Source organism: Phocoena sinus, chromosome 13, assembly GCF_008692025.1.
Source record: "Phocoena sinus isolate mPhoSin1 chromosome 13, mPhoSin1.pri, whole genome shotgun sequence".
NCBI classification, from domain to species: domain Eukaryota; kingdom Metazoa; phylum Chordata; class Mammalia; order Artiodactyla; family Phocoenidae; genus Phocoena; species Phocoena sinus.
In genome coordinates this window covers 5,796,585-5,821,053 of record NC_045775.1, presented here as the reverse complement: position 1 = coordinate 5,821,053, position 24,469 = coordinate 5,796,585, and positions in this window count along the sequence as shown.

The following is a 24,469-nucleotide window of genomic DNA, read 5'->3' as shown; positions in this document are numbered from 1 at the left end:
ATCAATTTGATAAAGTGATACTCACCTCAAGCCACTCAAAGTGCTTAGGACTCTAGGGTATATGCTGTCGTTCCTTATTTCAAGGAGCTACTAGGAAAGTTGGCACAAGATAGGATGTTAATGGGAACACGTGTGGCACGGGCCGTGGGTATCATTAGGGATCAGGAAACAGAGATGATGTCACCTGCCCTGTAATGAGCACCTACTCCATCCAGGGCCAAGTTCATGCCCTGCAACCTGTGGAGCGGCACAGAGCCGGTGCTTGGAAGGGTCCTGAACTTGGTTTAATCCTCTGTGTCACAGTTTTGAAATTCTTAGTAATTGTGGGCCTGACCCTCTGTATTTTCATTTGTACCGAAGCTGTTTCCTTTTCTTTCTGGACACGCAGCTGGACTCTTCTTGTACCCTCCCTGCAGTCAGGTATGGTCAGGTGACTAAGTTTAACCAGAGGAACTCAAGTGCCATTTCATATCTGACCCATTGGAACATCCAGTGCACGATCCTTTTAAACACGCATACACGTGCTCCTGGCTCAAGTGGTGCCAAAGAATTCTGGACCTCAGCCGAGGTCCCAGGGCTCTGTTCCTGCTATGATCCAACAATAACACAGCTGCCCATGGGGTCCACAAGCAGCTTCCAGGGGAGGCTGTCAAGGAAAGTGGGCCCTTTGGAACTGGGATGTGGCCCCCGGGCAATGCTGGAAGCCTGTTTTGAAGACCGCGTAGTTGCCATCAGCCTGGGTTAGGTCCCTGAGTCGCTGCCTGGAGCAGAAGGCTGTGTGCCCCGCCTCCTTGTCTCAGCCACTTGGAGCTGCCCTGGACTGTCACCGGAGCAAGAAATAAACGTCCCTTGTGTTGAGAGGCTCCAGATTCAGCTCTGTGGTTTCTGCAGCTCTGCCTGCTGGGATGCCTCATTTTCAGAGGAAGGAGGCTTTCTCAGAATCTCCCAGCAGACTCCCTCCCTCAGATTATTGGCCAGAATTTAGTCTCATGTGCGTCCCTACACGAATCCTTTTTGAAGGGAAAGGGATTGCCATGATCAGCTTGGATAAATAAGGACTTGCTCCTGAGGGCCAGGCAGGCCTATGTCTCCAGAAGCCTATGGCTCTTGATACCTGGACATAACTGGGCTTGGAATAGTGGGGAATGAGGGGGAATTGCCACTGGGGAGGGAGCTGAACTGTTTGCCATAAGGGAGGGAAAGGAAGGATGTAGGCTTTCTTCCCCAGATTTACTGAGATATGATTGACATATAACATTCTGCAAGCTTAAGGTCTACAATGTGATTCTTTGGTACAAGTATGTATATACTGGGAGATGATTACTGCGATAAGGTTGGTTAACATGTCCATATCCGTATCCATATGGGTGTATATTTGTGAAGTGCATTTAAGATTTACCCCCTTAGCAATTTTCAAGGACATAATACATGGTTTTCTGTTGTTGTTCAAACAACAGATACTTGGTTTTAAGCTTCTGAGGACAGAGAGTGACCGTATCTGTTTCTTTTGGAGCAATAAATTATCACCTGTAAGTTCTCCTACATTGGGAGATGAAGAAAATTATACATGTTGCATCGGTAAAGAGAACACTTCACTGTGAAGTTTATATGGAAATGAGAATGATCCATGTAGATCTTCAACAATAACCAGTAGTTTAAACCCTCAGTTTTCCCACCTCAGATAGACACAGCGAGATACAAAGAGAAAGAACACGCTGAGACCTGTGGGAATTGTGATTAAAGTGGGCTGTTAGGCAAAAGGGTGGTTCAAGCAGTGACTGAGCTCTCCGGAGTCTACGTTTACGTAGACGGACAGACTACTTTACCTCTTCATGTCTAGTTGTACACCAGTAGAGGATGTCTAAGGCTGCAAGTAACAGCATATCTGACTATCTGGCTGCAGGGGTATAAAGAATAAGGGGTTTATTTTTTTCTAACAGAACAGGAAAACTGGAGGTAAGTGGCTGCTGGCACTGGTCCAGAAGATTGGTGTTATTGGTGACAACCTTCTGCAGTTTTCTTGGAGTTCCCCTAACAGTTGCATTAGGGCTGTTACAGCCCCAGCTGTCATGACTGAGGCAGGATGAAGGTGGCAGGGCAAGGAGAGATATTTTGAGCCCTGCCGTGTCCCATTTTATCAAGACAGCAAAGTTTTACGGACTCCAGTCCTGAAGTAGTCTCTGGCTTTGGTCTCAAGCCCAGAATTGGATGATGGCCCTCTTGCTATGAGGGGGGTTGAAGGGTGAGGGGCAGAATTGATAAGATGGCTTTGACCAATCGTGACCATCATCTGGGGCTGGCTGATGGCTGCTGTGAACCAAAGAGGGATTCTTCTAGCAGGAAACAAGGGAGGAATGGATATTGACTGGATAACAGATAGTGTATGTCACGGTCTGCAAAGAAGTTTGGGGCAAAGAGAGTGGTTTATAAACATAAGGCAAGTGGGAGTTGAATTTGTCCTGGCCGGGAGGAGGGAGGTTCTGGGTCTGGAATACTTGATACAAATAAAGCCCAGATCAAAGTGGAAACCAGAGCAGAGCTTGCATCTGAGCTGATGCACGTGTCCAGGATGGAAACCACCATCCTTCTTGCTGTCAGAGTTTGTCCTACTCTTATCCAGTCCTTATAACTTTATTGGGTTGTTACTGAGTCTGTATCGTAGAGACCAGTGAGCATGGTAGATGATCTGTCCAGTCAACTAGATGGTCAATAAGAAGGGCTTGACCTTCATATTTGTGTTCTTTAGGCCCAAGTGTAGCATTTCACTTGCTCTCCCATGACCTCACCTTTGTGCTTCCTTCCTTTTCTTTGCCTACCTGTGTCACCGGGACAGCTCAATTCACTTATCACCCTCACCAGGCATGGGCCTCAGGCAGCACCGCCCAAAAGAAGAAACACATGAAAAAAATTAAAACCTATATTTCAGTTAACCTAATATCTTAAAAATATCATTTCAATATGTAATGAGCAGAAAAATGATTAGTAAGCTACGTTTCACTCTTTTTCATACTAAGTCTTTGAAGTCTGGTTTGTATGGTACACTTGACCCATCTCAATTCAGACTGGCCACATTTGCCGTGATCGAAAGCAGCCACTGAACTAGAAAGCACAGTTCTCGAGGACGGACACCCTGCTATTCATCTCGTCCTCTTTAGTGCCTGCAGAAGAGTAGGCCCTGAGTAAGCACTGAAGAACAGATAGGGCCACACTGTTGGGAATGGGTCTTCTCAAACATAGGTACTTGGGAGGTAGACCAGAAAGCCCTGGAGTGGTGTGGCTGGTGATCGAGGGCATGGACTTGCATTCACATCCTTTGGGCGTGGCTTTACCGACAGCTGACCCAGATCAAATCGCTTAGCTCTATGTCTCTGTTTCCTCATCTGTAAAGAGAGAGAGCAACACCTGTCTTGCAAGATGTCAAGGAGATTAAATGGGAAGATATGCAAAAAACGTGGAGTGTTTGGCACGGAGTAAGCACTTAAGAAGCCGTAGCTGTCGCTATTTGAAATTAGATATTCCTGTGCATCACACGGAGAACTTGGGTTTTAGTCGCAACAGTAAGGTTTGGCCGGAGCAATGCTGGTCCTCGCAGAAGGTATGGGTTCTCCTTGCTTTGGGAATTAGCCTGGGGAGATCTCAAAGTCATTCATGGTGTTTTCTCTTCTTGGCTGAAGCTGGGTAAGAGTCACGTGCCAACTGTAGGGCTTGGCAAGCAAGGACAAATGCTAAGCGAGGGTGGCCCTGCTCTGGGAGCCGCTAACTGTTCACCGTCCGTCCACAGCCTGAGGGTTTCCATTCCCATGGGAACTTGACGGCAGCCTTCAGAGCATAGAGTCAGGATCCGGGTCCCTGTTGCCTGCTGTCTCTGCTCCCACTGGGGCCATCTCCATCTCCATGCTCATCCCTCCTCTCTGTCCTCCTCTGGGACTTCCACTGACGTTTTTTCTCTTCATCGACTGCCTTGAAATATGGTTGCTCTACGTAATGGAAACAAGCATTTCATTATTATACCCAGTGTTGAAAAGCAGGCAAAACAAGCCAGATGCATAGTGACATTAAGAAAAGCAAAGGCTAACTTTATTAAAAAGCTTCTTTGTGGCATTAGGCAGGAAGTGAAATGGCTTTAAATGGCAAACATTTCTCAATCACTTAATGCATCAGTAATCGTGGCATTCTTTTTCTTCTGTCTGCTTAAAGGAAAAAGAAAAAAAACAAAACAAAACAGTGCCCAGATATAACTCAGACAAGATAGGGCGAAGTCACTGAGTCAGTGCATTGTCACAGAGCCCCTCGGAAGGCTGGTCATCCCTTCAGTGAAGCTTAACAGGACAGCCGATGATGGGCACGCGTGCAGAGGAAGATACGGGTTCCGTCGTATGGCTGAGCCCGGGCTACCCCACGAAACTGCTGGCTTTTGTTGGCACTGTCAGCCAACTCGCTCATCTCAAATCTGTTACTATTAGAAACACCAACAGTGTCAAATTTAGACTTTAGCTTAAGTCCATTTTCCGGGGATGGTAAAATCCCGATCTCCACATATAATATTTGCTTCTCTTGCCAAATGCCATTGTCTTTATTTCTACGGCAAGTGAGGCTCTTTGCACAGAAAACAAAACCATGAAAAAGCGTGACTGGCTATACTTTTCTTGAAGGCAAAAAATCACACTTATTGAGTACCAAATGAAAGGGGAAACCAGAAGATTGGGTGCCGCTGATAGACTCTTGCTTGTTGCACTTTAAAGACTTATTTATAGACGGCAAACAGGATATGGCACAAGGGAGGCGTTTCAGTAAATACTCCTTAATTGATTAAAACACAGAAATGTATTTGAAGATCTTTAAGGAAATAAGTATACTTTAAAAAAGAGCAGTTGACCTTAATCAGCGCTAAAAATGGTGCCAGATGGAATCATGTTGTTTAGGACCAAAAGTCTAATACGAAAGAGCTCTCAAATGTGACGATTTTAGGATCTTTCCTGAAATTTCTCAGGATGGTTTCCCACATTTTCCCATTAACCTTTGAACAGCTCTGCAGTGTCAGGAGGCAGGCGTTCTAATAAGGCACCGAGGATAGCAGAGGTGCACCTTCACATGTGGCTGGAACTCCCATTTCCGAACTTTCAATCTCATCCTTTCTTATCCAGTCTCTACCCTTCTCCCTGCAGCAAAATCCCTTTGTCCTCGAACCCCACAGTGGACCAGCTTGTTCCAGTGTCATGGGCTCCTACCCCTGCTGTGCTGCTGGCCCCCGGTAACATAATTGTTTTCTTAGTGCCTATCTTTCCCTGTGAGCTCCTCAAGGACGCAGACCCAGATTTATTCACTTTTACATCCCAGTAACTCCCAGTGTCTAGTAGGTAATAGTTTAACCGAGGCTGGTTGGATGAATGAAGTGCGGATATGTTCCTGGTGTTCAGAGTTACTAACTTAGTTTGTTGCTGGTGTTCTTTGTGGTGTGTTTCTAGTCCTGCTTCCTGTGGCTCCCTTTCTCCCTGAGATAAAAAACGAAGCCAGACTTCTCAATTTGCAAAGGTTAGTCCTATTTCTAAAGCCGTTCTGTGAGCTCTTATGAGAGGCTTGAAAAGTCTCCTATGTCCCTGGGGAGAATCCTAGGTGAGGGGCTGGCAAACGTTGCTGCAAAGCAAAAGAATTTGCCCTTGAAGTTAAATGAAAAGGGCATTGTGTCCCTTCCCTTTTAATTTCAATCCCTGTCATTGTCATTTGTCTGGCAGGGAACTACGTAGATTGGGAAAGCTTGATTTTTTTTCCCCACTCTGAACTCTTCGTAGCCGGATATACTTTGTGATATTCCCTCACTGGTTTTCCCTGCTTCAATGTACTTGAAACAACCTTTTTGAATATGGAAAGGGGCTTCAGCACAGTCCCAGCAGCTGGCAGGGGACAGCCGTTATCCTGGCTGTGCCGTGCTGTGCTGAGTTTACGCAAGTATGTTTTCAAGCCCTGACAACAAGTGGCTGCTTTCTCAGGTGGTGCTGTGTATAAATGTCATAAACAATGACTATTGTGAAGACGAGTCTAGCTTCTCTGGCTCACATTTCTCCAGAAAGTACTCACAGGTTGATGGGCTGGTGAAGGTTCTTCCTTGTTTCCATCCATCTGATTATTCTAATGTTCGTCAGACCTGTGATTCCCTGTTTGATAACCCTCCAACCGTTAAAGGGAAGTATTTGTCATCTCGGCACCTGGTTTCAGGAACAAAGTACTCACCTCCCAGCCAAGTAAGCCATTTCAAAATAACCTTTGTTCAGGGATCTGAAAAAGCTGAGTAACTCAGCAGCCAGGACAGGACAGGACTGCCCCACCGGCTGGGCTGGTGCAGGTAGGGGCAGGGATGTCAGGTGAGCAGGGCTTTAGCAGTTTCCATGGAGACTATCAATCATTTGATGAAACCTGCTGGGAGGGGGAGTTGAGGGCGAGAAACCACAAGAAAATCATCTGCCTTTTAACAATTTGTTAACACTTAGTGCGGCTCTCAGGCTCAAGGCTTTGGGAGCACTTGATTCTGGGAAGAGAGGGAAGCTAAGCATTGTAAGTAACTTCCTTTAAGAAATGCATATATACACTACCAAATGTGAAATAGCTAGCTAGTGGGAAGCAGCCGCATAGCGCAGGGAGGTCAGCTCGGTGGGTGCTTTGTAACCACCTAGAGGGGTGGGATAGGGAGGGCGGGAGGGAGATGCAAGAAGGAGGGGATAGGGGGATATATGTGTACATATAGCTGATTCACTTTGTTATACAGCAGAAACTAACACAACAGTGTAAAGCAGTTATACTCCAATAAAGATGTTAAAAAAAAAATAAAAAGAAATGCATCTGACTTGTGAATCAGGAGCCTCATAATCCTTTAGGGGCCTTCAGGGCCTGCCGTTAAGTGTGTGTGTGTGTGTGTGTGTGTGTGTGTGTTGTGTGTGTGTGTGTATGTTGGGATGGGACAGCCTTTTACCAAAATTGCCCTGTGCGGCCCGTGCGCACAACTTGGTGGCAGTAGGATTTCCTGGCTCTGATGCTGAATCCTGTTCTACAGTTTTCTGTTTAGAAGCCTAGTGATGACCACTGCCGTTCTGGTACCCAACCAAGTGATGATAACGTCAGCTCTCCTGTACTGAGGACCTGCTGTGTGCAACAGGCGTTACCCACGTCATCCCCATTAGCTCTTATTGAAGCAGAGCGGTACTCTGTGGTCCTTGCCCACCTTGTCCTCCGCCTGCCTTTCGTCTGTAGAAAAACTTTAGCCAGAGAATGAGTTTAATCAGAAGTGAGAGAATGCAGAAACAAAGAAAAGCAGTCAAATAGGACAAAATAATAGTAGTCTGGTCAGTAGGCGGAGTCAAGGACCTTTAGTTCCTTCCCAAGGGCTCTAGATAATATTCTGAGCCATATCCTGTGAGCTGTCTTATAGATACTGAAGCCTCCACCAGGCGGAAGAAGTTAACTACATGAAGACCAGGCTGTAGACTTGACACAAGCTGCCAAAATTCTGAGAACTGGCCGCAAAGAGATGGGAACAAGCCGACCCTGGAACGGAAGATGAACTGTACTTCAAGCAATCAAGATGACGCTGGTTGGTCCGACCACCGATGACCAATGTCAAGAGGCCCAGGAGAGCTGCTGGTGCTGTTTCTGCTCCACCTATAAAACTCTTGCCCCCTGATTGTCGGGGTCAGTGTGGGAGTTGGCCTTTGGACAGGCGTCTGCCCTCCCCGCCACCCCTGGTTGCCAGCATCCGAAGTACAGCAAACTTTCCTTTCCACCAACTTGCTTCTTTACTGGCTTTTGAGTGGCGAGCAGCCGGACCCCGCTTTCGGTTACGTTACGACCCCTTTGTAAAGGATGTTGTTAACTCTGTTTTACAGACAAGGAATAAAGGTCTAAAGAATTGGAAAACGAAACCTCTTCGAGGCCACAGAGCTAATAACTGGGGGAGCAGGGACTTCATACCAGCTGACGGTGCATCTCGTGTCCTTCCATCTCGGCGCTTCTCAGCGGATTGATGGAGGAACGCCCTCTGTGCTAACAGGCAGTCACCCGGGGCAGGGGGGTGCTTCATCAGCAACTCCTATGGCCCCTTGGGGCACTCTCGACCACCTTTGGTCTCAATTCCCTGCAGCTGCGTTCAGTTGATGCAGCCCCCTTCCCGAGAGGAGCCTCCTGGCACCATCTCACCTGGTAACACCTGGTAGGGGAAAGCGCTTTGGGACCTCAGGCGTTGGCCACCCTACACTCTGCCAAGGGCCAGAGCTATCAGTCTAATCAGCTGACCCTGGAGTTTGGGCCCAGCTTCACGTGTGAAGAACGGGACTCTGACTTTGCTAAGTACAGCAGAACCACGTGGGAAGAACTGCACTTTGGTTGCCTTTCTGGGTGCTCAACAGATGTGTAAGTCTAGACACTCAGGCACTCTATTTGACTGAGTTCTGCCATGGCTTGGGGTGTGTCCAGCTGTGGAAGTGACCAAGCCCATCACGGAGCTGTCGCTACCTCGTGAGTTTTGGGTTTCGTGACACGGGCCCCTTTTTCCCATGGGAAAGACTCCAGACTCCATGGACAGGCTGGAGCCAACCAGGGTCTGGTACCCCTTTCCCTGCCTCCCTGTCTGCTTCTGCCTCTTTCCAAAGATTTAGATCTGGCCACGTCCCAGGTCCCTATGGAAGGACTGTCTTATAAGATAGAGCCAGAGGCCTCCTGGTTCATCGTCTCGTTATAACACTTAATGACATCTATGGCCGTATAGGGCATCTTTCCTTCTAGAACCACAAATGACAACATTGGGAGAGGGGGTGTAGCAGTCATGGTGGCACCAGACAAACGGGGCTCTACCACGACTGTGAGGGAAAGATCTCGACGTCTCCACCTCACGTTCCACATCTGCAAAATGGGAATAATAACACGCACGTTGCCAGAATAAGAAACACGGCGTGTTTAACACCTGCCACCAAGTAGATTCCCCATAAATGGTGGAAGTTATTATCACCATGGAGCAATCTTGTATAAACCCTCACTCTGTAACTCCTTTCTAAGCTCACAGGAGTTGGAAGGGCTCAGCTCCAATGTTCCCTTCTTCCTGACCTCAGCCAGAAAGGCTCTGTCTTTCTCTTCCTCCTTCAGCTCTTGGCTAGTTTGGGTCCAGAATCCATCGAATATCAACGTCATGATAGTATTTGAATAGAGACTGTGTCTTATCTGCCTGCTGGAACGATGCTCACAGAGGTTAAGGGCCCCAGACCACAGGCTAGTTGGTGTGGAGCTGGGGGTTTGAATGCAGACCCCTCTTCCTTATCCAGGAAAACAGGAAAAACAGGGTTAGGCAGCGAGTTCTAGCAACTCGCATGAGGAGAGCTTTCTCTCTCTTTGGCTTCACGGTGGAAACTAGCAGGCGTGTGCCGTCCCTAACTGCGCCTGGCAGCAGCACAGGCCCCCTGGCCTCCAGCTCACAGCATATTTATAGGAAACTACCAACGTGTCGTTTTCCCAATCGGGGTCGACTGCACGTCTAGAAACATCCCCTGGAGATGTGGGTGTCGAAGCTCCTGATAAAGAGGACAGCCATGGAGGAAGTGCTCAGAGGCTGCTGGGCGAACCGGAAGTGGGAGCTGTTTCTAGCACAGAGGATGTGGCTCAAGACAAGGTATGAGAAACGAAAGTCAAGGAGGAAGTAGAAGTGGGATCCGTAGGTGCCTCGAGGACAAGGAAGTGGCTTTGTTGCCAAAGGTGGAAGGAGGAAACTGTGTCAAGGCTGAGTGTTGAGGTGGGTGTGGGAGCCTTTTCCCCTCTGGTAACGTCTGCAGGGCGGGGGGAGGCATTGGAGCCTGCAAGCTGGACATTGCCCAGTGGAGAGCTGCCGTCCACGCTCATAGAAACCGCTCTTGCAGAGAAGCGTCACTTCTGAAGGCAGCAGAACGTTAAGTAGAGAGAGGTTGAGTTGGTGGCCTGGGCTTGTGTTTTAATTCTCCGGCCATGGTGGGGTCCCGGGGGTGTGCTGGGTCGCTGGGAGTCACCCCAGGGAGAAGGCTCTGGGGCTCCATAACATCTACCCCCCACCAAGCACCAGCGGCGCACTGGGGTTTACAGATATTAAATAATTTCATCCTCACAATGACCCCATGGAGCGGGCAAATGCTATTCCCCACGGGAGGAGATTGAGACTTACAGTCCAGGTAATTTGTCCAGAAGTAGAGTTGCTCTGGCAGGTTGATTTCAACAGGGTCTCTCTGTCGCCAGAATCCAAGATTGTTTCCGCTAAGCAGCTTGTCCACATACAGGCCTTGCTTAGAACATTTTCTCCCCTGCGTTTGAACAAGGAGCATAATCAGAGGCCATTTTGAGGTCCAGGGTCCCTTTGAAAATCAGATGAAAGCTAGTGTATAAGAGCACATATGCCCTTCAATTTTAGGGGTTAAGGACCCTCTGAAGTGCATCTATAAGCGTCTTAATGTCCACAGACCCAGTTCAGGAACTCCTGAGATAAGGAAAAGGAAGCTGAAAGAAGTTAGAAAAGAAAGAACCCTCAATGGAAACAGATTTAAAAATTGAGCCATCCTTACAACCTATACGCTCTGAATTTGTTGCCTTGAATAAAACAAGCTTAAATAAACACAGTTGTATTGTCTCACATGATAAATATTCTTCTTGTTCATGATGTACCTGTGAAAATGGACAACTCATTTGTATATTCTACAGGTAGATATTTTTTTCCTACTATAAAAGCCAAAACACAAAATAACTTAGAATAACGTATAGGAAATCTTAAATGATAGCATCACTTCATTTTCCTTTCCTATTCAGGTATTTGGTGTTCAAGGCAGTCATCCGTTCCTCTAAGCCGTTTTGGACTGACCTCATTGAATCATCCAGGATCATTTTGTTGTAGTACTCGTAAGAGGACTTGCATCTCATTGGAATATGGTTCTCTGTATGTTTTGCTAAATTGATTATTCCTTTTATGCCACTTTTGAATAATACTTATAAATGCTCAAGCACAGAGAATCACAGGCTACCAGAGATGAGAACTGTATCAGATAGGAAACTGCAATGTAAGGAGGTTTGGGCTGGATGATCTCTGAGGCAAAGAAAGGTTAAACTGGCAGTTTCAAGGCTACCCGTTGAGTTGGTGGCAGAGCTGGGACGAGAACCCTAGTGTCCCGGCTTCTTCCAGGACTCAGCTCATTGCAACACATCTGTCCCACAGACACTAAACACATATCTGTTAAATATGTGGCCAGATGGAATTTTCTTCTGACCTCGCTTTCTCCTTCCTTCTGCTCCAAAGTCCTGGCAGGGAGAGGATCTTTGGTCACCTGGGGGGAGGCACAGAGACTTTGCTAGCAGAGAGACCCCACACTCGTGACGAAGGCCATGGCCATGGTCAGAGAAAGGTGTGCTGGTCCAGGCTATATGGGTAGGACCCGCCTCTGCCTCTGGGGATGGGGCCAGAAATAATGGACATCACCAGCCCAAGGACACTGGGGAGCAGCTCCAGGAGGGGGTGGTGTCCCAGGGGGCCAGAAACAGCCAGAGGCATGTGGGGCAGGGAGAGGAGGCCGGTGGACTGTCGAGGAAAAACTTCCAGGCGCCCCTTGAAGCAGACCCTGTGTGGATTGAAAGGTGGCTTGATGGGAGAAGGAAAACCATGTGGCTTGATGTGTGACACCTCTGTTTGTGTTTGGGTCCATTTGGGATGGAGGGGAGAGCTCAGCTGTCAATGTACGAAGGGCCTGTTTGAGCACACTTTGGACCAGGCCCTTGTGGGAAGTTATAGATGAGGAGAAGTCAGGGTCTCTGCTTTTAAGTTCCTAACCTCAGAGGCTGATGTGGTTAGGCACCAAATTTAGCCACCTAACCTTCAGTGTATTTTCAGACATTTCCCCCTTTCAGTTGGATTAAAACCTGGCTTGAAATTCAGTTCGTGCAATCGCTATCTGAGCAACCTTGGATAAGTGAGTTGCTTAACTTTTTTGAGCCTCAGTTTCCTTGCTGGCCAAATGGAGCTTCTTCCTGTCTCTTCTTGTCTCCAAGAAATTAGAAATAACCCACTCTAAAAGTTAAAGTATAATTGAAATTAGAGGAGCAAAAAAACCTGGCTCCAGTCAGATCCTACATGATCTTGTCCAGAGAAAGAGAGTGTGTTTCAGGAGGAGAACCAGCCATCTTGGAAGCAGAGGGAAGGGACTCATGGTGCAGACACTGATGTCCAGCCACTGCAGGGAGAGGCCCCCCACCTGGGACCATCATCTCCAGCACTGACAATGCCTTGTTATGGAGGCAAGTACACCTGACGTCAGGACACATCCACATCAGGACAAATTCAATTCTCCCTGCTCTGGCTCTGAGCTCACCAAGCAAACTTCTGGCTATAATTTGGCACCCTGTGTAATTTGCCTACAGGGAGCAAATATTTGGCCATAGGAAGTAAGTGCTGGTGCCCTAGGCGGTCACATTTTGTTTTAACAATAAATTAATACGCTGGCACTCTGGTTTCTGTTCTTTTGTTTCCTGTGGGTTGGTGAGCGTGAGTCAGCATGGTTCTCACGTACAGCCGCAGACCCCCAGCACTGCGTCCTTCCACTAACCCCAGGCCTCTCTCTTTCCCCCCAGTTGCTGCCTCTGCCCCTCTCCGCTAACCACACGCAAGGGCTCAGAGCCAATCGGAGATCCCAGGGATGGCTCTGGACCATCACTCAGCTCCCACAGCTGCATCCCAGTGGAGGCTTGGAGGAGGGACGGTGCCTACACCTTAAGCCCAAGGCCTATCGGCCTCAAAATGCTAATGGAGTGAATGGATGACTTAATGCCTGGACTTAAGTAGAAGGACAATAGAAGGCAAAGCTTTCTCAGGGGCGAGGGGGTCCCTATTTGAAGTTAGTGGAGGAAGCACTGGGCAATGGGACTTGGGTTCTAACTTCGTTCTTCCTCGGATTCTCTGCGTGGTCGTGGGAACATCAATGGGGTTCTTACTTGTAAGATGAAGCAGCTGGAGTCGGGATCTTGGTATTATGGATGGGAAGGTACAATAGCACAAAGTTGTAGTTAATATTAATCTATAAATTCAATGCAGTTCATGGACCTTGAATAGAGAATCCTCAAATTCACTTGTGAGAGTGAAGGACCAACAATAGACAAGATGATTTGAATGGAAAAGAATATGATGTGGGACTTGCTTTCTAAATATTAAGACTTATTAAAAAGCTTAAATTAAAAGTCTTGAGGCAAGAATAGAAAATGAATCGATTGAGCAGACCAGAAACCCCAGAAATTGATCCATATGGAAAGCTGGTCTAGAACGGAGGTAGAATTACAAGTTAGTGGGGAATGTCTGCATTCGATGTTTGGAATATTTGGTTATCCAAATGGGGAAAAAAAAAGTTAAATTAGATCTTTATCTCACAACATCCAAGGAGGTCAATTCAGGTAAATTAAAGACTTATACGGGAAATGCGGAAATGTAGGGGACTATCTTCCAACACTGGAATAGGAAAGCATATTAAATAAGATGTGAGAAGCAAAAGCCATAAAGGAAAGATTCATAAATTTGATATTAAATTAAAATTACTCTACAATAAAGATAAAGACAACCATATATTGGGGGAAGATATTTGTGACAAATATTACCTGTAAAGATAAGTGTTAAAAATATGTAAACAGGAAAACAGTATGGCAGCTCCTCAAAAAATGAAACATAGAATTCTCATAGCAATTCCATTTCTGGGTATATACCCAAAATAATTGAAAGCAAGGGCCCGAATGTATATTTGTAAACCAGTGTTCATAGTAGCATAATATCCAAAAGGTGGAAGCAACACAAATGTCCATGGATGGATGAATGTATGAGCACATGTAGTATATAGATACGAATGGGATATTATTTAGCCTTAGAAAGGAAGGAAACTCTGACACACTCTCTAATGTGGGTCAGCCTTGAGGGACATGATGCTAAATGAATTGTCAGTCACAGAAGGACGAATATTGTATGATTCACTTGTATGCAGTACCTAGAGTAGTCAAATTCAGAGACAAAGTACGATGGTGGTTGCCAGGGACTGGGACAGGGGGGATGGAGGATTCTGGGTTAATGAATACAGAGTTTTGGTTTAGGAAGATAAAAAAGCTCTGGAGATGGATGGCGGTGATGATGGTATTACCTTGTATTGATACTTAATGGCACTGGACTGTACACTCAAAAATGGTGAAAATGGTAAGTTTTATGTTATGAGTATTTTACCACTACAGAAAAAATTAAGTATTGATATATATCACAACATGGAGGACACTTGAAATTTGCCAAGTGAAGAGGCCAGTTCCAAAAGAGCATATGTTATGATTCCATTTATACAAAATGTCCAGAAGAGGCAAATCTAGAGGGACAGAAAGAAGATTAGTGGTTGCCTAGGGCTGGGGAAATGGGGAGACAGAGGGGTGGTTGGCTAAGTGTACAGAGCTTTTTTGTGCGGGCTAAAGACAATTTCTAGAATTGATGTAGCGATGGACACACAACTCTGTGAATATGCTAAAAGTAAAGGAATTAAGTGAGTGGAATTGTATAGTACGTGAATTGTATCTCAGTAGAGATGTTACCAAAAAGGTAACACGTGAGATATATATAAATAACACTTTCAAAAGAAGAAACGGCAAACAATAAAGAGAAAAGTGGGCAAAGAATATGATTAGACAGTTAACGGAGGCGGGAAACAATATATGAGAAAGAGCTCAACCCCGGGGAAAATGCAAATCGGAGCAACAGAGACTCTATCGCACAGTTATCTGATTGGCAAATACTCAGGTCGTTTAATAACTAATATTGGGAAGATGTGAAGCGATGATAATGGTTCCACACTGCTGTGTGGAACGCAGATCTGTACAGATCTTGCAGAACCATTTGGAAATATCTGGCAAATGTGGAGAGTTGCCCACTTTGATTCGGCAATTCTGCTTCTGGGGACACACCTAGGGAATCTCTCACGCTGGTACCTGAGGAGTTATGTGCCAAAAACATCAATGCAGCATGTTTTTGGTAGTAGGAAGAACTTGCTAACATCCTAAATGTCTATCCCAGCCTAAGGAATAAACAAATTGTCATATATTCAAACAGTGGAATACTATACAGCACTTAACATGTACTGTAGGTGGACTCTATCAATATGGATAATTTTTCAAACAAAATATTAAGTCAAGAAAGCTAGTTATTGAAAGACAAGTAGCACACGCCACATACAATGTTTATAACAGGCAAAACAATGTTCATATCATTTATAAAAAGGACTTCAACTATATCCGTTTTGTTTTTTTAAATCGCTCTTTCCCTTCTAAAATGAAAGGCCTGAAGGAAACATCAAAATGTTAAGAATTATTAAATCACAGATATTTCTGTGGGTGTGTGTTACAGTATTTATGTAATTATGAATACTCCATAATTAAAAATAAATTTACACAATTGACATCATGTACATTAGTTTGAAAAGCATATGCTGCTTGCATTTCATTAATGGTAACCCAACTAACTAGAAAGCACCCTCAACTGGAGAGTAAGTAAGCTACCTCCAGAGTCTAGAGTCAACCTACACAACTAGTCAACAGCAAACACGTACGTGAGCAACGTGAGGGCACGACCTGGGCCGCACTTAGCTTCGCTCTTCACGCCTAGCATAGTATGTGGCATAAATGATTGCTTATGGGTGAACTGTCACCGAAACACAGTCAAATAGGAAATGCTGACTACAACCAGAAGAACTGACTGGAGTTTAGAGAAATGAAGGTGTCTTAAAAGTCAGTGGGCTCTGGGCTTCCCTGGTGGCGCAGTGGTTGAGAGTCCGCCTGCCGATGCGGGGGACACCGGTTCGTGCCCCGGTCCGGGAAGATCCCACATGCCGCGGAGCGGCTGGGCCCGTGAGCCATGGCCGCTGAGCCTGCGCGTCCGGAGCCTGTGCTCTGCAACGGGAGGGGCCACAGCAGTGAGAGGCCCACGTACCGCAAAAAAAAAAAAAAATAAATAAAAGTCAGTGGGCTCTGCCTGCTAGACCACAAAGCTAGCCTGAGAAGATACCCATACTCTGTCCCTTGTTCCAGGTTCAAGGGTAACCCTACATGCCAACTCAATAGGGTCACTTACTCTCGTGGAAGAAATGTATTTTACTTTTAATTTTTAAAAAATAAAAATTGTTCATATCTGGCGTGTACAATATGATGATTTGATATACATAGACTTAGTGACATGATTACCACAGTCAAACTAATTAACATAGCTTCTTCCCATAGTTGCCATATTTCTTTTGTGATGAGAGCTCCTGAAATCTACCTCTTAGCAACTTCCGGTATTCAGGACGGTATTACCACTATAGTCGTCACGCTGTGTACCTTAAGATCTCCAGACATTCATCTTACATAACTGCAACTTTGTCCCCTTGGACTAACATCTCCCCATTTCTCCCGCCTCCCTACCCTGGTAACCACCATTCTGCCCTCTGCTTCTCTGTATTTGATTTTTTTTTTAAATCGAAGTAGAGTTGATTTACAATATTGTGTTAGTTTCAGGTGTACAGCAAAGTGATTCGGATATATGTGTATATATATATATATATATATATATATTCTTTTTAAGATCCTTTTCCATTATAAGTTATTACAAGATATGGAATATAGTTCCCTGCGCTATACAGTAAATCCTGTTCTTTCTTTACGTTTTATATGGTAGTGTGTATCTGTTAATCCCAACCTCCCAGTTTATCACACCCCCGCTTTGGTAACCATAAGTTTGTTTTCTATGCCTGTGAACCTGTTTCTGTTTTGTAGATAAGTTCATTTGTATTATATTTTAGATTCTACATTTAAGTGGTACCTGTATTTGAGTTTTTAAGACTCCACATATAAGTGAGATTATGCAGTTTTATTCTTGCTGTGTCTGGCTTATTTCACTTAGCATAATGTCCTCCAGACTCATCCACGTTGCTGCAAATGACAGGATCTGCTTTTTTGTTTTTTTCCCTTTTCTTTTTCTAGTCGTTCTTGGAAGGCACTTCTCACCCATGGGTGCGACCACAACCTCTCTGACGTGTGGAGGTTGATAACTGCAATAATGTCGTGCACATCAAAATGCCATCTGCATCCCTTTCCTAAAAATGAAAAAAAAAAAACCCTTATTACTTTCAGGCAAGTTTTTAAAGTAGGCAGGACTGAGTGCCCCTGCTAGGCTGAGCTGAGACGCTGAGCTTTAATTGCAAGTGTCAGAAAGGAAGAATGACGGCGTCTATTTTGCTGACGCAATTCTTCTCCTGCTGTGGGCAGAGGGTAGCTGATCGTTACAGAAGTGAGAGCTGAGCTAGTTTTGTCGGGAGAGTATGTGTCTGTGACATAAGTTAAGAGAGAACAATAGTTTCCCTCTTCAAACTAAATTATTTGATTTTGCCTGCGTGAGCACAGCTCGAAGCCTGCTACACCATCAGTGAGCCCAGGGCCATCTCATTTCTGGTCCACCAGAATCTACCAGGCATGGTCTCAACTGAGTGCAGAAGCATTGGCAAAACCTGTAGCACCCTTTGCTGAAAGCTCTCTACTTCTGTACCGAGGAAGGAGTGGAGCAATCATGACCATGGCAGCTGAGATCCAGGCAGATTTCCGAGTGCTGATGGCTTCTGAAACGTGTTTGCTTGGCTTTCAAATAGTGACTGAGAATGTGTTCAATTTAATGCAGGAAATCTGAAAATAGTGCCCAACCGGTTTAGTGTGGAAGAATGTGATAGTATTTTAATAATATGGACTTTAGGCAAAAATTGCTTTCATCTGAGCAATGAGGAAAGGTTTCATGTGTATTTACTGAGCACATAGTAATAACAGCGATGAGACATGATAAGGCAACATGGATGCAGACTGCCTTTTTTCTTTCAGTTCACGGAAAGTTGAGTCCTTTCTTCATAATGTCTATCTTGCTGAACAATAAAATTGGTTCTAAACCGAAATGAGAACGTCTAAGTGTTCAACCCAAGTGCATTAGAAAAATTACATTGGTAGGACACTTACTTCCTCTTGAAATGCTTGTGGGAAAATAGTTTCTTTACTTTGGCCTTGCAAAGTCTTTGAGAATATCCTCAGTCCTGCAAAAAGCTTTATTTAAGAATGCCACACATCTTTTCCTAGCTTTCATTCTCACCAGTGGAGACAGTGATATACTGCAGAATATGAGTGTTTAATTTGAAAATACTTCGTGTAAAGTATTTCTTTCATGTCAGCTGATCTCCCATTTAAAATAACCCGTTCCTGGGAGAAATGGTTTTAATAGGATTCTGACTCTTGCTTACCCCCAGGGGAATTTTTCTCTGTGGATGTCCCGTGGCAGGTAGATGTCAAGCGGTGGGTGGGGACTGGTAGAATAATGGGCGGTGCTAGCTTCTCCGGTTGGAGAGTCCATTTACAATATTTACAAGGTTCCCAGGGCACCAGGCTGAGGCGGGTAGGCAGCCAGCCATCCCGCAGACCTCGGGGCCAGCACACATTTGCATGGCTGCTTTAAATGGTAGAATCAATGTCAAATCCACAGAGAAGTCAAAACGTGTGACCAGAATGAAAAATTGGGGTTAAAAATTCAGAGCCATGTCTTTATTTCATTCTTTGACCTTAGCAGCTAACAGTAATTTCTTTCCTAAGTAGGAGATTTGAATGCAGCTTATCGTATGAATTTTTTTTTTTAAGTCTCTGTGGTTCCCTTTAGGCAACTTTTTCTTTTGCCACTAAGTGCTTAAAGAGGCACAACTTAGGAAAACCAGTCATCTCTCTGGGATTCATTTCAGCTGGAGTCATCAGAAAAGGCACCCAGCAAGGTGGCAGGAATTCAGTAGCCGGCCGGAAAGGGACTCTGGCTGGAATGGGGGCAGAGCTACTGTTTCCTGGTGTGACACTGTGGCCTGACTGCTATAGGGTAGAGCTGTGATGTTTCACCACGACTTTGACCAGGAGCGCCTTGCCTATCTTTGCTCGGCATCCGAATCGGCAGCAAGGTAGCCTGAGAGGGGCTCCCACCGTCCCCTCCCACGCGCGCCCTCCGCCTTGTACTGGTGTTCCTGGTTTTGGGCCCTGCCGCCTGGCTTCTGAACTGCTCTCAGGACCCACCCAGACCTTCTCCTTGGCCCCTTCCTGCAGTCTACTTACTATGAACTCTTTTAGGGACTCTTCTTTCTAGAAACCCCACCTCCCGTGGACCCCACGCTTCTCATCACTGCCCTCTCGCTGTGGGCTCACCTGCTCCTTGGTCTCCTGAGCCTTCCTGAACAGGGACGTCCCACATGGCCCTTCCCTCCACATTTCCCGCCACTGGATTTCATCCACGCGTCTGCGTTTCAGTTTTTACTTCTATGCAGTACCCCTCCCCCTCTCCATTCTGACAGTCAGCCTCACATGTCTATTTCCCACTGGATTTTCCCATCTGGACACCCTGTCGGCCCTGACATTTAATTTCTCCTCCATCCTTCCCTGTATCACAGCCTCTCCATCCAGCCTGCAGGTGATAAAATGCCCACTCCTCGCGATGCTGCCTTTTCACTGTCTCTCACCTCTGTCCCTTTCTCTCCTTGTCTCTCCGTGTCTTCTCACTAACACAGCCTTAGCCCTTTGTGGGGGCTTCAAAGCTGCTTCCCCTACTTCCACTTCAGCCCTCCAATCTACCCTGACTACTGCAGCTTTCATGGGGTCTCCCCCAAAGAGCAGCCCTCTTCCCTGCCTGACTTCTGAACGTGTTAAGAACTAAGACAGTAAACTAAGAGAGAGGCCATGTAGGGAGGATCTGACTCTGCCTGGCTGGACCAAGTGGCTTTCAGGACTGACCTCAGTTTAGGCCAATGTGGCCATCCAGTCCGTGCAGCACCAGCCTGGGGCGGATGTACAGGTGGGGGGCTGGCACAGGTAAGATGGCCGGGGGTGCCTGGACCCTGATGTATGGCATCAACCCCAGGTGTGACTAACAGCCTAAAGCAGCAGCGGAGAACTCGCGTTCTTCTCAGAGTGGAAAAAGAAGTGCAGAGCTGACCCAAGCTTGCCCAATTACGCTTCCTAAACGCCACCCAGATAGGCATCTGTATGCCCTGGCAGTGAGAGAGGCTACTAGAAGGAAGCATCGGGAGAGGGGAGAGTGTTCTCTCCCTTAGGAGAACAGACTCATAAAGTGTAAGAGTTGATTCTCTTGTTCTCTTGCTCAGATGCCTTCAAGCCCTCAATTTTTGTGCTCCCAACTTTATACTGCAAAAGAAAATAGCCTACAGCATTCCGTTTTGTCTAGATTTGTCAAAGTTCAACAAGCTCATCTTGAGCTTTTCCTTCTTCGTCTGTGTTAAGCTGGAGACGCTGAAAATCTTCAGAGACTTCAAGGACAAGTTCGACTGCCATAGCGATCACTGCAGGGACCACGACCACGGCCATAGCATCAGCAGAGCAACTCCGTGTGATGCTTTCAACACGCTGCCTCATTTATTCTCAAGTGTCAGAAAACCTAACCCAAACTGACTTAATCAAACAGGGAATTTACTGGGTCATGTAATTAAATAGTTTCTTAGACCCAGCTCCCTCCATCAAGGCTCGAAGAGCAGCGTAAGCGGTTGTCTCTCTGTTGCTCTCCTTATGTGGTCCATGGCCCGTGTTCAGGTCCGCAGTAGTCATAAGATGCTTCACAGGAGTGACAATCCCACACCCTCTCTCCTCATCTTGAAGGGAAGAGCAAGTCAGCTTTCCATGTGATCAAACACCAGCCTGGGGGCTTCCCTGGTGGTGCAGTGGTTGAGAGTCTGCCTGCCGATGCAGGGGACACGGGTTCGTGTCCCGGTCCGGGAAGATCCCACATGTCGCGGAGCGGCTGGGCCCGTGAGCCATGGCCGCTGAGCCTGCGCGTCCGGAGCCTGTGCTCTGCAACGGGAGAGGCCACAGCAGTGAGAGGCCACGTACCACACACACACACACAAAACCACCAGCCTGGTTGTATCTGATTGACCCTGATTGGCCTGATCGGGCCCACATGCCCATCCATGGACCAGCCACTGTGGCCTGGGCCATGGGATGCACTGATTAGTTTAGCTTCAAGCCCCGACCACTTGGTGAGTGATTCACAAGAGAGAGGTTGAACTGGAGGCCCGCTGTGCCATAAGAAGAAGTGGACTTAGAAGTAGCAATAACCATCATCCAGTACTACAGGCTTCTCACACCCTAACAGACATGTAAATCGTCATCAAAACGCAGATTCTCATCTGGAGGCCTTGGGTAGAGCCCGAGAGTCAGAGTTGATACCAAGCTCGCAGGTGTCGCCCATGAGCCGGGCACACTGTGAGCTGAAAGGCATCGTAGTGGCTGAGGTCATAGAGTTAGCAGGTGACAGAGCCATACTTGAGTCCTGGTCTGGTTGATTCCATAATTCGGTGCCTTCCACTACTGTCTACACTGCCTGATCAGCCTTGGTGAAAATTCTCTTTTCCTCTGAGTCCCATCAGCATTTTCTATTTCTTTCATAGTATTTAGGTTCCATGTCTTATGCCAGTTGTTTGGGTAGGTGGTACGATGCATTGCAAGTTACCATAGTTCACTTTTTCCCCTTGAACTTCTCCCCTAGAATCCTATGAAGGTAGTCAATTGGCTGGAATGTGGTTTTATTGAGGTCAGGGTGGAATCCCTTCCCTGTATCAGAATCCAGTACTGAGAGCTGATTACTGTCTGGTCACAGAGGGACTTCCGTGGAGACTGACCATCGGTGGAAAGATCTAGTCAACCCATCAGCAAGGATGTTTGAGCCCCGTCTAGGGCTCAGTCTACACCTGCTCCTCTTGGGCAGGACCCAGAAAAAGTAAAAGACATGAAGACATGGGCCCTGCCCACTACGATCTACATCGGGAGACCCGAATAACCCACTTGAAACTGTGGTGAACAATACAAGACAGCCTTGCAATTAAAGGCTTATTTGAAGGACTAGAAGTGATGTGGGATTCAGAGGTGAAAGAGATTCCAAAGAGCCAGAGTAGGCTAGAAAGACTTCTGGAGAAGGTGGGACCTCAATTAAGTTTTGAAAGACAGGCGGGCTCTGCAGGAGGGCAGAGGGCATTTTAGGCCAGGGAGACAAATAACTCAAAACACTCACTTCTTCATGTAAGGGACAGAACGTCTCTGTAGAGGTGTTTGTATTGGGCACTCTGACGGCATGGTAGGTAACTTCCATCCCTGCCAAAAGTGACTTGATATTTATTCAGACTTTAAAATAAATTGGCCTATGACATCAGGTATAAAGAATCTTGTTTGAACAGTGACTAGATTTGAAGGGTCAAGCTCTTTCACAACTTTAAAAAAATTCAATGGCTAATTCGATGAATCAAAATTAAATTGAAAACCGAAAATCAATTCAATGTTTTCCTTCCATGAAATCTAAAAGCCTGGGAACCACAGACCTCGGAATGCAGGGAGCAAAGGACAGTGGGGGAGAGACATGATGGGCAGTCACCTTGGTTATGCTTTGACTTGTTTGTTCATGCCCTCAGGGCGTATTACAGGCCTCAGAGTGCACAGTTTTTATTTAATTTGAGCACTGCAGAATTTGAGGAGATATTGGGGGAAAACTGTTCTCTGGGGGTGATGATTGAGGCTATGTGTGTGGCTCAGAGGAAGCTGGGGCACTGCCTTTGTGGAACCCACCTCAGACTCGGTCATGTTGCTCGGTATGGGCTGTCTCTCAGTGGAGGGGTCTTCAGGGATAAAGGAGGAGTAAGGGGGTCAAAGAGAATCAGGAGCCGAAACAAACCTGTTAGCTCTTAGGGGCATTTCAACAGAAGAAGTATGAGAAACAGTAATACGAGAGGTGCTCCTAGTACTTGTGGGTCCAGCAAGAATTGTTTACTGGGCACCGTGCATGGACCAGATGCTATGCTGGATATATCCTCGGTTACTGAATAATGGTGCTTATTTCACCAGCGTAAGCAGTGGTTTTTTTTTGTCTGCATTGGGTCTTCGTTGCTGCCCACGGTCTTTCTCTAGTTGCAGTGAGCGGGGGCTACTCTTTGTTGCAGTGCGTGGGTTTCTCATTGCGTTGGCTTCTCTTGTTGCAGAGCACGGGCTCTAGGTGCACGGGCTTCAGTAGTTGCAGCATGTGGGCTCAGTAGTTGTGGTGCACGGGCTTAGCTGCTCTGCGGCCTGTGGGATCTTCCTGGACCAGGGATTGAACCCGTGCCCCCTGCATTGGCAGGTGGATTCCCAACCACTGTGCCACCAGGGAAGTCCCATAAGCAGTGTTTTAGAGGCCGAATGAAATCATGAAGTGGTCCAAAGTCTCACACTACTTTCTGGTTGCTTTAGGGGATCAGTAGTTGAGAACGCTGATCGGGACGCTTTGGTGAATTTGGAGTGTTGGATGCACGTGTGCATGTGTGGAGAGCAGTGGAAAGAAACCTGCATGACCAGGATGAGAGGGATGGGACATTTCTATGGTGGAAGGGACCAAGGCACTTGCAAGAGCCAAACAGGCTTTTCTTTTTTCTTTTCCAGTTTTATTGAGAATAATTGGCATACATCACTGTATTAGGTTTAAGGCATATGGTGTGATGGTTAGATTTACGTATGTTGTGAAATGATTACCACAGAAGGTTCAGCTAATATCCATCTTCTCATATAGATACAACGAGAAGAAAGAGGAAAAGGAAAAAGGGAACAAAATGCCTCCTTATGATGGGAACTCTTAGGATGTGCTCTCTTACTTTCCTGTGGATCATACAGCAGTGTTAGCTGTGGTCATCATATTGTACATTACATCCCCAGGACTTATTTATCTTATAACTGGAAGTTTGTACCTTTTGACCACCTTCCTCCAATTCCCCCACTGGCTTTTGAAAATTCCACTTGCAGGGCTGACAGTCTTTGTGCCAATGATCCAAATGAGATGCAACTCACCATAAGATTCCACCCGGACAGGTCAGTGGGGAGGTGGGTGGGATTTAAGGCCCAAATCTTCAATGCCTGCAGGCCTGGGTTGGAATCCTGACATCATTTCAGAGTCAGGACTCCATTATGTCCACTCCAGAAGCAGGTCTGGTCACAGGCCAGCCCTGGCACAGGGGCTGACGGGCCTGCAGGGTGAGGGGCCCGGGCTGCTCTGCGGTCTGCTTCCGGCGGGGCATTGGTGTGAACGTGAGCAAAGACTCACATCCTTCCTCCATCCGCTGTGTAAGGTAGTAATGGTGTGAGCAAGGTAATAATCCTTATTACAGCATGAACTATGTCGTAAACCCAAAACTAACCAAGGACACCAGAGGAGCAGGCAGGCAGATAAATGGCAGGTCAGTGTTCAGCACAACTGGGCACCCAGCTCCCACCTGGAGTAACAACAAAGCCAATCCCTTAGAAAGGAAACAATTCCTCAAGTCTTCTATTCCATCAACGCGCTTGCATGTCACTTGAAAATGCACTCATCCTCTCTGTTGGAAATTAGTATTTTCAAGTAAGACTCTAAAAA